This window comes from Gracilinanus agilis, chromosome 4 (assembly GCF_016433145.1).
Source record: "Gracilinanus agilis isolate LMUSP501 chromosome 4, AgileGrace, whole genome shotgun sequence".
In the NCBI taxonomy this organism is placed as follows: domain Eukaryota; kingdom Metazoa; phylum Chordata; class Mammalia; order Didelphimorphia; family Didelphidae; genus Gracilinanus; species Gracilinanus agilis.
The window spans coordinates 53,684,118-53,698,142 of NC_058133.1; the positions used below are offsets into that span (position 1 = coordinate 53,684,118).

At 44.4% G+C, this 14,025-nt stretch overlaps 6 non-coding genes across 6 annotated transcripts; 4 read left to right on the plus strand and 2 right to left on the minus strand.

The window, feature by feature from the left end:
* Positions 1 to 3,216: 3,216 nt before the first annotated feature.
* On the minus strand, positions 3,217 to 3,287 carry TRNAG-GCC. Its single transcript has one exon. It is a non-coding gene; the product is annotated as a tRNA-Gly (tRNA).
* A 645-nt stretch (positions 3,288 to 3,932) lies between these two features.
* TRNAL-CAG lies at positions 3,933 to 4,015 on the minus strand. The gene has a single exon. It is a non-coding gene; the product is annotated as a tRNA-Leu (tRNA).
* A 1,543-nt stretch (positions 4,016 to 5,558) lies between these two features.
* TRNAD-GUC lies at positions 5,559 to 5,630 on the plus strand. Its single transcript has one exon. It is a non-coding gene; the product is annotated as a tRNA-Asp (tRNA).
* A 1,344-nt stretch (positions 5,631 to 6,974) lies between these two features.
* TRNAE-CUC lies at positions 6,975 to 7,046 on the plus strand. Its single transcript has one exon. It is a non-coding gene; the product is annotated as a tRNA-Glu (tRNA).
* Positions 7,047 to 11,932: 4,886 nt separating this feature from the next.
* Positions 11,933 to 12,004, plus strand: TRNAD-GUC. The gene has a single exon. It is a non-coding gene; the product is annotated as a tRNA-Asp (tRNA).
* Positions 12,005 to 12,510: 506 nt separating this feature from the next.
* Positions 12,511 to 12,582, plus strand: TRNAD-GUC. The gene has a single exon. It is a non-coding gene; the product is annotated as a tRNA-Asp (tRNA).
* The last annotated feature ends 1,443 nt before the right edge of the window (positions 12,583 to 14,025 follow it).

A 14,025-nucleotide genomic window follows, 5' to 3' on the forward strand; every position in this document is an offset into this window, starting at 1 on the left:
AGAAAAGGAAGCATGTCAGAGAAATGTTAGGAAGGTAGGAACGATTAGATTCCATAATTATTGGAGTAAGAGAAAGTGAAAAGTCTAGAATGGTACCTCCGTTGTCAAACTGGGAATCTGGGACAGTGGCGATATCTTCTAAGATTAGGGAAAGGGGAGAGATAATGAGATCAGTTTGGAGTACGGTGAGTTTAGGATGTTTGTGGGACATCTTAGAAAATGTTCAATAGGCTATTTGGAGCTAAGATACTGGAGGTTAGGGTGGAGACAAGTGCTGCATAAGAAAATCTAAAAGACATCTCCACGTGAATGAAACTTGCCTGAAGAGGGTACTGGTCTTGAGGGCTTGTAATATGAGACAGGACAGTGAGTGTTGCCTAATCTCTTCACAATGCCCCCCCCTCCCCCAGAGAGTTTAGTTTGTAGTCACACCCTCTCCATAATGAAGAAAAGTAAGACAATTTGGAGGAGGAGGGATTCTTTCTCCTTTAATTGCATCCAGGAGAGTGAATGTGTCAACTGAGAAAACCTAGCCTTCATATAAAGAGGAGTCCTTGAGTTAGAAGAAACAAAGAAATCATTAAAAGAGAAATTGTCAGAGGAACCAAAGGACTAGTACAACAGGGCTCTCAACCTAAGAGTCTCAGGGTGATTTAAGCCTACGGATCATGAGAAGTGATTTGGGGAAGAGGTGGGGGTGAAGAATGGTCAGTTTCTTCCAAAAACAGGTGGATCACACAAGCGGGATATTTCAAGATGTTTGGTTAACAACAGTCAACCACCAGGTTGGTTTGAGCAGAATTTGTGATGTACAGCTCAGCAAGGTCAGCCAGCAAACATAGTGAAGGCAGCTGGGAGTAAATAAGACTTCTGGCTCACTGCAGGCTCTTGATTTGCTCTTTACTGCAAACAGGCTGATTCTATGTCCAGGGCATCTACATAGAAAGTTGGCTTATGGAAACAGACATTCTTTTAAAGACTATTTTGATGCTCCCCTCTTTTGGCCAAGGTGGCCATAGAGCCCACCCAGGTACCAGGTGACATATTTTGTTGAAACACAATTTCTAAAAAAAAACATGTCCACAGAACAGCAGTCAAGGATCTCCCAGCAATATATCAAGAACAGGCAGCAAAGGAGGAAAGAAAAACACACAATAATCAGAGAAACTCTCCCCAAAAGTAACTATTTTGTGGTCAGGGGTGCCATTTAAGCCCATGTCTGGAGTCTTAGGAGGTCAGTCACCTCCAGATGCCGGTTTCTGGGCCCAGTTTCCATGGTCTGGGAAATGGGGCTCAGGCTGAAGACCAAAGGCTAATTCATAAGCTCTCCCTAGGGTTTCAAGAGTTCTGCTTGCCCTTAGGGAAGTGTACCAGGAGACAGCAGCATCCTGTAGGGAAGTCTCTGCTAGATCCTTGGAAGACCGTTGGAAGCAGTATCAATCTTTCCTTTCTACTAATTTACTTTCAGTGCATCAAAATTGTAACTTTGGCTTACAATTTATAGGATCAGTTTTTAAGTAACAAATAGTGTCTGTTCTGCAATAATGCTACGAACACAATAGGGATTCAGTAAATGTTATCAAATGAATAAATAACTTAATAACAGATAATAAGAATATCTGGTTTATGTACTAATGGAGACTTGGTAGGGAAAGATCATCAATTTTCCCTATGTAATTATTATTTTGAAATTTGGAAGCCCTTTAGGGCATTAGGAAATTAATCCATAAATCTAAGGGACAATAATATTTTATGGGAAGATGCAGAATGTTTGTGTTGTTTTTTTTTTTTTGGTAAGTCTTCATTTTACCAAAATATGTAAAATGAAATGGGGGGGGGGGGAAGAAATCCTTAGATAAAAGGTATCTTTCAAAAAAAACTTGTTAAAAACAAAACAAAAGTAGAAAAAGGAGTTAAAGAGTTAAGACAATATCTAAAAGTGTTACCTATGATTTCTGAAAGAGTTATTTGACTCAAAAACTGGTTCTGGAAGGAAAGTAGCAGAGTTGGGGGGGAAGGGGAGGATTTCCTTAAAGTAGGTTAAGGTCCCTCTAATCAGCAAGTCCACTTTCCCGATCATTCAGGCTAGGTTCAAACAATACAAATGACTTTCTCCTAATTCCCATCGTTAAATAAACTTTTCTCACAAGATAAGAGTTTTAACTCTTATAGAAAGGAAACTAAGCTAGCTCCAGATTTAAGTTCCAAGGTGGATTGTGGTTCACTAATTCCCACAATTAATCACTTGCTGTCCTAATCCTCTCAATTCGTTACAATTTTCCCTTTTTTGATTTGGGAAGTGCCCACTTCCTCCTTGAATCCACTTACCTATAAACCGAATCTTATTAGGTTATCCCTCACCCCATAACGTAATTATCAGTTACATAAATCAGGTTGTAGACGAAACTATTTAGAGGGTTTACAATGAACTACTTTTGAGAAGGATTCAACTCACCAAGAAAACAAATGTAAACATAAACTCCCCGAAACAAAAGGCCAAATCAATAACGATCGATTTTAACATCAACATTGTCTCCTTGTAATAACTCACTCCTGAAATCTATTTAATTGGCATAAAGATCAGTGATAAGTAGAAGTGGATTTCTTACAAGCCAACTGAGGGAGAAAGGGGTAGGGGCAAGAGAAGGTCTTATTCTTCGCGGTGGTCTAGCGCGTTTTCACCGCAGTGGTCGAGCTTCGATTCTCTGTCAGGAAAGATTGCTTTTATGCAGTCTTAGCAACCTAAAGTTCAGTGCAGCTGCAAATGGTCCCACTTCGTGCTGTCATTCACAATTGCTTCGTCTGCTCTGAGCGCTAGCCAAGTACCTAGTGGATAAGGAAAGCAGAGTAAATTCCAGTCCAGTCTGACAAAATGGTGATAGAAGGACGGAGTTAGGCAAGGCAGGGGTAAGGGCCCACAGCGGAAGACAAAGCAGAATTCAGCCAGCAAGAAGAACTTTTATCAGAAACCTTGTCCTCTAGATGTCCTTAAAGGAGGGTTTCCCCCTACGTCCAAGGCAGTAAAGACAGGTCATCTCTGATCTCTGCGAGGGAGAAAGGGGAGGATGGCAAGGTCTGGGGGGCAAAAGATGAGGATGTTGTTCGTGGTGCTCTTTCCTAGAGATACAAGAATCTTGTAAGGAGCTGCCTGACCAAAAGATGTTAAGGGTCAGCCACATACTTGAGAAGAGAGTGTTTATGCTAGAAGACCGCCGTTGCATGGGCCGGGAATCGAACCCGGGCCTCCCGCGTGGCAGGCGAGAATTCTACCACTGAACCACCCATGCAAAGAACTACTAAGTTTGCTCAGTTCTGTCTCTGGTTTCTGTGAACACACGGAGTTTCTCGTAGGTCCTGGACTGAGCTCAAAATTTGATAGTACATGTTCTCACCTTAACGTAGGAAGAAAACTTTGTCCTCTTTCTTCATGACTTCTTCCTTCTCCCTCTTAAATTTCCCCCGTCTTCCTTTTCATCTTTCTCCTCTTACTGACTACTCCCTCTTTTTCTCCTTCTGCATCCTCCTCATTCTCCCCTCCTCCTCTTCGACCTCTTTCTTTTTCCTCTTCACTTACACCTTTCTGCTCCCCTTCTATTGCTACTACACCACCTCCTCCGGGAAGGCCTTATGATTGAGCTAAAGGATAAGTGTGTCTGAGGTTATATTGTCGAGGAGGTTCGAAAGGCCCGCTGTCCATGTGTGCGCTTCCCTTGCAACATACTCTCCGGCAAAAGCCCATTTTGGTCCTCAGATGGGTCACTGTTACGGCGGACACTTTTCAGCTACAGGCATACTCTCAGAAGCTCCGCCTAAGATAGTCAGCGAATAGAGAGAAGGGGTCGGCATCAGTGGCATCAAGTCCTGAGATAGTTCTTAGATCTTCCTGGTGTGTTCAGGTAGCCAGGGAACCGTGGGAGGTAAAAAAAGAGAGCTGTCAGAAGTGGGATTCGAACCCACGCCTCCAGGGGAGACTGCGACCTGAACGCAGCGCCTTAGACCACTCGGCCATCCTGACTGAGCTGCGAAGGACCCCTCTCGCTGCACTCTGGTAACCTAAGTCCCAACACGAACTGTGGATTCTTCCATCTGCTCGAACTTCTCATCCTGGCACCCGCGCTAACACAGCCCACCTATCCAAAGCAATCCTTCTGCACACGTTACAAGCTTTTGCCGCCCGTCTCTCAACAAACACCCTCCGATGGAGCTGAGACCTCCACCGCAACAAACCACCGTTATCTGAGCCGACCCCTCGCGAGCCTCCCGCTCCCCGGACCCTCCCTAACTGTGTCCAAGATTACTTCCTCTTTCTCTTTGAGGAACACACACACCTCACTCCCGAGGACATTCTTTCTAAGGCCTACCTCTTTCCAACAAACTAAAGTCTCGAGCGTCTGCGGGAAGGAAACAATGGTTTCCGCCAAACTGGGGCAGAGACCGGGAGGAAGGAAGCGGAGGCTGACCCCTAGGCGTCAGTGGAGGAAGTGCCAGGCTAGAGGTTCTCAGAAGCCAAGAAATGGAGACTTTATGTCACGCTGCGTCCAAATTCCTGTAAGAAAATCCAAATTTGTCTGGTACACATTCCCAAAGCAGGAGGGCCTCTGGGGAGCACCGGGCTAGCTGTGACCAGGGGACACAGGGGGATGGGTGTGTGCAAGCATCTTGTCTACTATGAGCCCCTGTGAGGCAAAGTTCAGAGAGGATTTCCATTCAGGGAGAGAGTGCTGGGGGAGAGCATTCCAAAAAGAGTAGAGGACTAGAAGTAAGAATGGGTTTGGCACCTGACAGGGAACAGATGAGCATTATAACAGAAGGAAAATTGGCTAGGAGGGAAGAGACCAACTCAAAGGAGACGCCGATGCGGTCCCCGAACAATCAGTTGATCCGACATCTCAATTCATCCCACCACCCACCAGTCCATCACCAACCAACTTCCAGATTCAGCTCGCTCACCGCAGCGCCCTTTCTCAGATAAATCTCTCCCCTCGCCGCCGTTGTCCCCCTCCTCCTCCGGCCTTATCCTCTCCTTCTGCTCTCCAGTCCTCCATTTCACCTCCCCAGAGGCTCCCTCTTTATTGAGAGTAACCGTCAGCTTTCTAGAAAAAGCCTCGTGAAAGGAGGAGGATTTTCCCCTGGTATCCCTGAACGTGGTTAATTGTTTTAAGCATGTCTATAGCTCTGTTTAAATGCCAATCGTTTCGTTGGAAACGTATTACATTTCATTTTATGCACTTTAAATCCTGAAGAGTCCATAGGCTGCTGGAGACTTCCAAAGTGTCAAACACAAACCCAGACACACGCAGTAACTCATGCTAAGTTGCAGGATTTCTTCTTGTGGGAATCAATCTCTTTTAATTGCGGGAAAGGCTGTAGGGCCCGGGACAGAAGGTAGGGATAGCTGCGAAGGTGGCGGGAGGAGTAAAAGGAGAGAGGGAAAGTGGTTTGTTACGGTGAGGGAGAAAGGGCCTTTTGCAGTTTGTCAAGCTCCGGGATTGGAGGTGTAGAGGCCCAGTGTGTGTTGGGAGCCAGACATGCGATTGAAAAGACCTTTCTTAGCACCTTCCTCGTTAGTATAGTGGTGAGTATCCCCGCCTGTCACGCGGGAGACCGGGGTTCAATTCCCCGACGGGGAGAGCGGCTTCTTTTTGCATTCCCTATCCAAGCTCATTTCTCTCTCCTGACTGCCTCCGCTACTCAGGCCTCCGAAGTCTCTCCAAACGCAAAAGATGCCGTTAGAGCGCTAGGCCACTCAATGTCACTCGTAGCACTTTCTCAAAGTCTATGCCAAACGCAGTCCTTTAGGAAGCTTACCCCTGGCACCTTGCTCAAACTCCCGCTCGCCATCCCCAGTCTCCCACGAGCCGACCGTCCCCCAACCCCAGGTGCCCAAGGGCCGGGCATTCCTAGGAACAGGCTGCTTGGTTCCCGTTGGCCATTTCGTAGTCTCTATACAAAAAAGCAAGCCACAGCACAGAGCCAAGATTCAGTGTCCAACCTCAGCAGGGGAAGCCCGTTGAGCTGCGCACAGCTAGCCTGCTCTAGCTGGAGAGGGACGGCGGTTGCCTAAGCCCAGCGCCCCAGGAACCTGTCTCCGGCCGGGGCGCCTCAGTTTCTGGGTCCAAGGGGCTTACTCACTGGCATGAATGCACGCGCTCTTGCCTACAAGTGGCACGCAGCCTACAGTCCCATAACAAGCAATGCCACTCAAAAGAAAAAGTGCTCCGACGCAACCTTACCCGAAAGTGGCCTCAAGGGAACTTCGTGGCAGGGACAAGGGAAGAGCTGCGAGTGTGTGGGCAAGGACCATACATAGAAGATTCGGGTAGGGCACGTGGGAGATGAGTTGTGGCAATCCAACTGACAGGCCGCAGGCTAATTCTGGAACCGTCGTTGGCTTTGGTTCACAACCCAAGAAACCCAGTCTTGGCCCATTCCCAACGAACCCAACCGAAAGCTGGTGGGCTTGAGCTGGACTGTTTGTGGGATATATGCGGAAACCTCTTTTCCTCAGTCTCGCTGCCTGATCCACGTTTGACTGCGGATTGGGGGCTACGGTAGGGTGGCCTGGGAAGTCAGCGGTCGAAGGCCTGGGACGAAAACCAACTGAGTGAGATGTAACTGAGCTGGGGCAGAGGCAGCGGCTTCCCTGGCAGAAGTGGCGAGAGCCAAAGGGAATCTGAAAGGTGCGGTCAACTGGCCTTGGCTCAAGATGGAATAAGAAGAGGCTGGGGTCCTGGAAAGATAGGGATGGGAGTTTGGGGTTCGAATGCTTATGTAGGTTCTTTGTTCAGAGCAGACTAGGAGGTGATAGCTTTTAAGGAAATGGGTCGGTGTGGGAGAGGAGCAGCAGGATATGCGGATTTGATTGGTAGTGAATATGGAGGTACGAGAGGCCAGAAATAGATTCAGTGGAACACCGGAACAATGTAGATGGCCACTGTGTACAGAGAGAGGAAGTGAGAGAAGTAAACTCATGTTCCCTGGTGGTCTAGTGGTTAGGATTCGGCGCTCTCACCGCCGCGGCCCGGGTTCGATTCCCGGTCAGGGAATTCCACTTTTACACTCTCCTACCCATGCTGATCAGCAACCCAAACAAGAGTAGCAAGTTCATTTCCGCTGGGGTGTTTTGCCAAGTTCCCAATGGGAAGGGAAGCAGAGTAGAACAACGTCAGTTTCAAGTTTTGAAGTTCAGTTAGCCCAAACCTTTCGATTGACAAACATGAAAGTGAAGCAGTAAAAGGATGGGCAAGAATAACTTTTGTCCTTCGATACAGCAACACCACTATTGGGTTAAGTATTCCAAAGAGATTTTTTTTTTTTTAGGAGAAAGGACCTATTACTACAAAAATACTTATACGAGCTATTTTTTTTACTTCTCACTATTTATTTTTAAAATTTTATTAGTTTTGTCTTTATAAATATTTAGAGATTACTTACTCATATGAGACGTCTCTAGTAACAAAGGAAAAGTTATGTAAAACTAATAACACAGTGTTCGAATCTGAAAGAACATGTAATATTTTTATACTCGATTACCTCTCCACTTTTTAAATTTTTATTTATATTTTTACCAATTACATGTAATAAGTTGTCTGAAGTTATAAGATCCAAATTGTCTCTCTCCCTTCTTCCCTCCCCACTCTGGGAGATGACAAGCAATTCAAACTGGGCTGTACATTTATTATCAGGCAAAGAGTATTTCTATATTGTTCATTTTTGTGAGTAACTAATCCTGTAAAACCAAAACCTCAAAATATATGCCCAAATAAACAAGGGGAAAATTGTATGCTTTCTTTTTTTTTTTTTAAATTACTGAAGCATGTATAAGCATTTAATTCATGCAGAGCACTGGGGATACAAACAGAAAAAGTAAAATGAAAGAAAAAAGAAAAAGTACATGATTTCAAGGACCTCTCTTTGTAATGAAGGAAGGCAATATGAAATGGAAGATTTCTGATATAAGTAAGATGGAAAGGTCTCATAGGGTACAATGGCCAAGCAGATGGCAATTCCTTTTGTTTAAACTCAGTTCCACAATAAAATCATAACAGTTTCTGGTGCTGAGCTATTTGACAGTGCCAGATTTTAGGGACAAGGACTTCCCTTTCTGGATCTTTGGGAGCCTTTGGCTGTGGCACTTGTAGGAATAGTTGCTAAGCTGCATCTCAACCAGAGCTACTTCCCAAGATGATGACTGAAACTGGATTTGAAGCATTATTACTCTCCATTGCTATAGACTTGGAAATATGCTCAGGTACAAAAGCATTAGAATTGAGGCCTGTCCTCAAGGATCTTATTACCTGGTTGAGGACAATATATCTAATAAATATTAAATGGCTCATTATCAAACACTGAACTGACTGCATGAGAAGGGCTTTATATCCACAAAATTAGAGTTGTTAGGGACTTTTGTCAACATCTAGTACAAAACATACCCAAAAGAATTCCCACAACAGCATTCCTATCAATTTCTGGCCAGTGTCTGAGAACTTGTTTTTTAATTTTTAAAATTTTTTATTGATTAATTAATTTAGAATATTTTTCTACAGTTACATGATTCATGTTCTTCTCCCCTTCCCTGCCCCAAGCAAGGAGCAATTCCACCAGGTTTTATATGTATCATTGCTCAAAACCCATTTCCATGTTATTCATATTTGCAATAAAGTGATCTTTTCTGTGTTTCTGCTCCCACAGTTCTTTCTCTGACTATGGATATCCTTCTTTCTCATAAGTTTCTCTGGATTGTCCTATATCATTGCATTGCTGCTAGTAGAAAAGTACATTAAGTTTTATTGTGCCACAGTGTATCAGTCTCTATGCACAATGTTCTCCTGGTTCTGCTCCTTTCACTCTGCATTGATTCCTGGAAGTCTTTCCAGTTCACCTTGAAATCCCCCAGTTCATCATTCCTTTCAGCACAATAGTATTCCTTCACCATCAGATACCACAATTTATTCAGCCATTCCCCAATTGAGGGACACCTCCTTATTTTCCAGTTTTTTGCCACTACAAAGAGTGGGACTATGAGTATTTTTCCTTATTATCTCTTTGGGGTACAAACCCAACAGTGGTATGGCTAGGTCAAAGAGCAGGCAGTCTTTTAAAGCCCTTTGAGCATAGTTCCAAATTGCCTTCCAGAATGGTTGGATCAATTCACAACTCCACCAGCAATGCATTAGAAATCATATGCTTTTAAATTATAGCAGCTATTTTTGTGGTGACATGAAGAACTGGAAACTGAGGGGATGTGTGTTTATTGGGAAATGGCTGACTAAGGTGTGCTATATGATTGTGATGGAATATTGCTGTACTACAAGAAATTATGTGAAGGATCATTTAAGAAAAGCCTGGAAACATCTACATGACCTGATGCAAAGTGAAATGAGCAGAACCAGGAGAACATTGTACACAGTAACAGCAATATTATGTGAATTTTTATGGATGATTTAGCTATTCCTAGAAATACAGGGAGCCATGAAAATCCTCAGGGATTCATGGTGGAAAATGCTATCGGTCTCCAGAGAAAGAACTGATGGAGTCTGAATGCATACTGAGACATACTATATTTGGATTTATTTCTTCACTTTTTTTGTTCAACTTCTCTTTCACAAAAGGACTAATAGGAAAAGATGTTTTACACTGCCACACATATAAAATCTATATCAGATTACTTGTGGTCTTAGAGAAGGGTGTAGGGAAGGAAAAGAGATTGAGAATTTGGTTTAAACTTTTTAAATGGTTAAAAGCTTTTTTCAAGTCAATGAGGAAAAAAATAAAATATTAGTTGTGTTTTAAATAATAATATTTGTTAGTGATTTCTTATCCTTTCCATACCTGGAATAAAAGGAGGTCTTTCCCAGTTGTATAATACTCAAGAGCCAAGGGATTCCTTACCCCTGAATGGAAATGGGAGGGTTTGGGAAACATTGGCTTGGGAATGTAGGGATGATGGTCGTCATAACTGTGGAAGCCCTTCTGGAAGATTGAAGCCTCAGGTGAAAAATTGTCCAAAATTAGGGCAGGGGCAGACTAATGCTGTAGAGTCTCTTGCTGTAGTCAGTACTGAATGGGCCTGGAATCAACCCAGGCCTCCCCAGCGGAAGGCAAGAATTGTACCCCTGAATCACCCATGCAAGACAAATTTCACCTGTTAGCAAATCTCTGACTACATGTATAGAGACTTTGGCAGGCCACATCCAGCATTCAAAATTGGAAACATCTGTTCACTCCAACCCACAATTTTTTGCCATCCTTCTTGATTGCCTCCCCCTCCTCTCTCCTAAACTTCCCTCTTCTTCCTTTTCATCTTCCTCCTCCATTCTCCTTTTCCTTCTCCCTTTCACTCTTTCCCTTCTCTTTCTTGTCTTCTTCCTTCTCGTTTTCCTCCTACTCCTGCTACATCACCTCCTCCAGGAAAATCTTATAATAAAATAATAATAAATCTCATAATAAAAATAATTATAATTGGTCTATAGGTAAGTATCAGAAGCTACCCAAAAGTGCATTTCTCTTCCAATCTATCCTCTGGAAAAATACTTGATCCTCAAATGGGCCACTGTTCCACCACACAATCTTCTTAGGCAAGCACGCATGCTGAAGCTGGGCCCACAAAGGCCGGTGAATTGGGTGAACTGTGTCCGTGGAGTCTGGGGCTGGGGAAATCACTCTCTCTAGCTGGCTTGGCCCTCCGATAACAAGGGAACAACGAGAGGCAAAAACAGTCCGGAGTCTAAAAAAGTCCCCCTGTCCAGAACTACCCAAATAACAAATATGAGTAACGCGCCTTCCTGCCCGCCTCTGCAGGTAGATACAAACATTTTCCTACCCGGTGCAAAGCACCTCAACAAACCAGCCTCTCCGGATTCCACTTTTCCTGCACCTCTAGCTTTCCGCACTGCAGCTCCTCTGACCTTTTCCTCCTCATTCCCGAATCCCTACCCCTGCCTCCATCCTCACCCAGAGTATTTATGGAATACAGGCAGCTCGACACCAAGACCAGTCATTACAGGGCGGACCTCTTTCCAGCACGAGGGTCCCCAGCACCTGCTGGTAGTGAACATTGTTTCCCCGGACCCTGAGAGACAACAGGAAGAAAAGAGCTGACAGCTAAGCATCAGACGGAGTTGCTCCAAGCAAGGGAATTCAGGCTAGAAGCTCCAAGAAGCCAAGAGATCTAGCCTGATTTCACGCTGAGAAAATCCAACTTCGCCTTATAAGCATCCCCAAAGTAAGAGACGGCAAGGACTGAGTTGGCACTGGACAGGGACCAAATGAACACTGCAGTAGGAGTGAAAATTAGGTGAGAAGGAAGCGACTGGCTCAAAGAAGCGACCGATGCAGTCCCTGAGCAGTCAGTTGTTCTGTAGTCTCGCCCCACCATCCACCAGCCCAACGACCACCAACCTCCAGGCTCAGCTCCCTCTTCGCAGCGCCCTTTCTCCACACATCTCCCCACTCGCCGCCTTGTTCCCCCCCCCTCCGCCTCCTCCTACCACATCCCCTCCTTCTGCTCTCCAGTCTTCCATTTAACCTCCCCACCCCCCACAAAGGCTCCCTCTTCATCGAGAATATGGCCAACTTTCTAAGAGAGTATCGTGAACGTGGCTTATTTTTTATGAGCATATGGATAGCTCTGTTTAAATACCATTAGTTTCATTGTAAACTTATCACATTTCATTTTATGCACTTGGAGGTGTTATCCTGAGGAGGAAGGAGCACAAACCCGGACTAGCGCAGTAACTCACAAGCTAAAGTGGCAGAATTTCTTCTTGTAGGAATCAGTCTCTAACTGAGGGAAAGGCTGTAAGTCTTGGAGAAAATGGAACAAGTCGGAGCTGTGGAGTCCCCAGACCAGAGTGACAACCGAAAGGGATGTGTCTGTAACTGTCCTTATGTTGAAACCAGACATAGTATTGAGAAGAGACAGCGACTAACTTCCTCGTTAGTATAGTGGTGAGTATCCCCGCCTGTCACGCGGGAGACCGGGGTTCAATTCCCCGACGGGGAGGATGTTAACATTTTTTTTTTCACCTGCAATCCAAACCTGCTCCTTTCCTAGCTGTCGGCTTAACTCCGGGCCCCAAAGTCTCTCCAGTCTCAAAGGAGGCCACTGGGAAATCAGGCTGTTGTGTCACCCCCAGCACTTCCCCCAACTTCTTGCCAAATGCAGTCTTTCAGGAAGCTTGCAGTCGCCCAGGAAGTGGCCCTCCTCTAAGCCCAAGCTCCCAGAGCTCGCTTGCTTTCCCAGTTGCCCAATCCGTCGTCTCCAGACCAAAAAGCAAGCATAGCGCCCAGAGCCAGAGCTCGGTGCCCTACGTCAGCAGGGGAAAGCCTTTGAGCTGCTCACACTGCTCCTGCTCTAGCTGGGAAAGGCCCAGAGCCTCAGAGGTCTGTCTCACGCCAGGCACCTCAGTTAGGGGAACCAAAGAGTTCACCGCATTGGCTAATTCCTGAGTGCACTTGCCCTCGCCTATAGGTGGCATGTAACCAACATCTCGAAAGCGTTTACCACCTTCCTCGTTAGTATAGTGGTGAGTATCCCCGCCTGTCACGCGGGAGACCGGGGTTCAATTCCCCGACGGGGAGAGTGTCACTTTTTTACACTCACCACGCAACTCCATTCTTCCCGCTGCTGCCTCAACTCCAGACACCAAAGTTTCTTCAACTGTGAACACAACTGGCCAGAAAATGGGCTTAATATAACTCTGGAAACATTGCACAAAGTAAAAATAGTAATTAAAGATGAACAATTGTGAATGATTTAGCTATTATCAGCAACACAAATGATCCAAAGCAATCCTAAAGAATTCATCATGAAAAATGTCATGGAAAGAACTAATAGGGTCTGAATGCAGACTCAAGCATAGTCTTTTTTGCTTTTTAAAGGTTTTGGGGGGAGTTTTTAAAGTTATTTTTTGAAATTTTCTTCAACAAAATGACTAAATCAGAAATGTTTTACATGATTGCACATGTATAATCTGTGTTAGATTGCTTGTTTCAGGGAAAGGGCATGGGGGTGAGAGCCTTTGGAATTACATTAAAAAAAACAACTGTTAAAAATTGATTTTACATGTAATTGGGGTGGAAATAAAATTATATTTTTAAAATGAGAGAACTTTGGAGTTGGGTGAAGAGGAGGGACAAGAATGGATGGGCAGAACCATATGGGACTGTGGTAAAGCACCAGGGGCGTCAAGAGATGGGGCAAGGGCAATCCCCAGAGGCCATGGGGCTCATTCTGGAGCTGTTGTTGGCTTTGATCCACAACACAAGAGATCAGTTTTTGGTCCATTCTCCTCCCTTCCCATCCCCACTCCCCAACCAAAAAGCTGGCAGGTCTGAGCTCATTTCACTTTGCAACAGATGATACAAGTCTTTCCAAGTTGTTGTTGTTGTTGTTGTTGTTGTTGTTGGGTTGGGTTTTTTTTTTTCTGAAATTGTTCTTTCCATCATTTCTTCTGGAGCAATAATATTCTATCTCATTCATATAGCATAATTTATCCAGCCATACTCCAAAGACTTGAATCATCTGCTGCAAAGTGAAGTGATCTAAACCAAGAGAACAATTTATACAATAACAAAAATGCCCTAAAGACAAATTACTTTGAAAGGTTTAGCTCTTCTGATCAACCAATCACAATTATAGAAGACTCATAATGAAACATGCTACCCATTTCCAGTTAGAAAAGTAATGGACTCAGAATGGAGATTGGATTTTTTTTTAAAAATATTTGTTTTGCTTTACTATACAAGTTTGTTTAAAGGGTGTTGTTTTCCTTGCTGTCTCAATGAGGTGGAGATGATGAGAGGGAAAGAAGGAAGGTATTCATGAAAATAAAATAAAATTTAATTTAATTTAATCTTAAAAAAAGATAATAGTAGGGTGTGGAGCTAAAATGACAGAATAAGGCACAAACTCCCTGAGCTCTCCCAAAATGGCCTCAAAACAACCATTTTTAAAAACCTCAAAATGAATTCTGGAGTGGCAAAACCAAAAAAGGAGAGGTGAAAAAATTTTTCTGCCCAAGA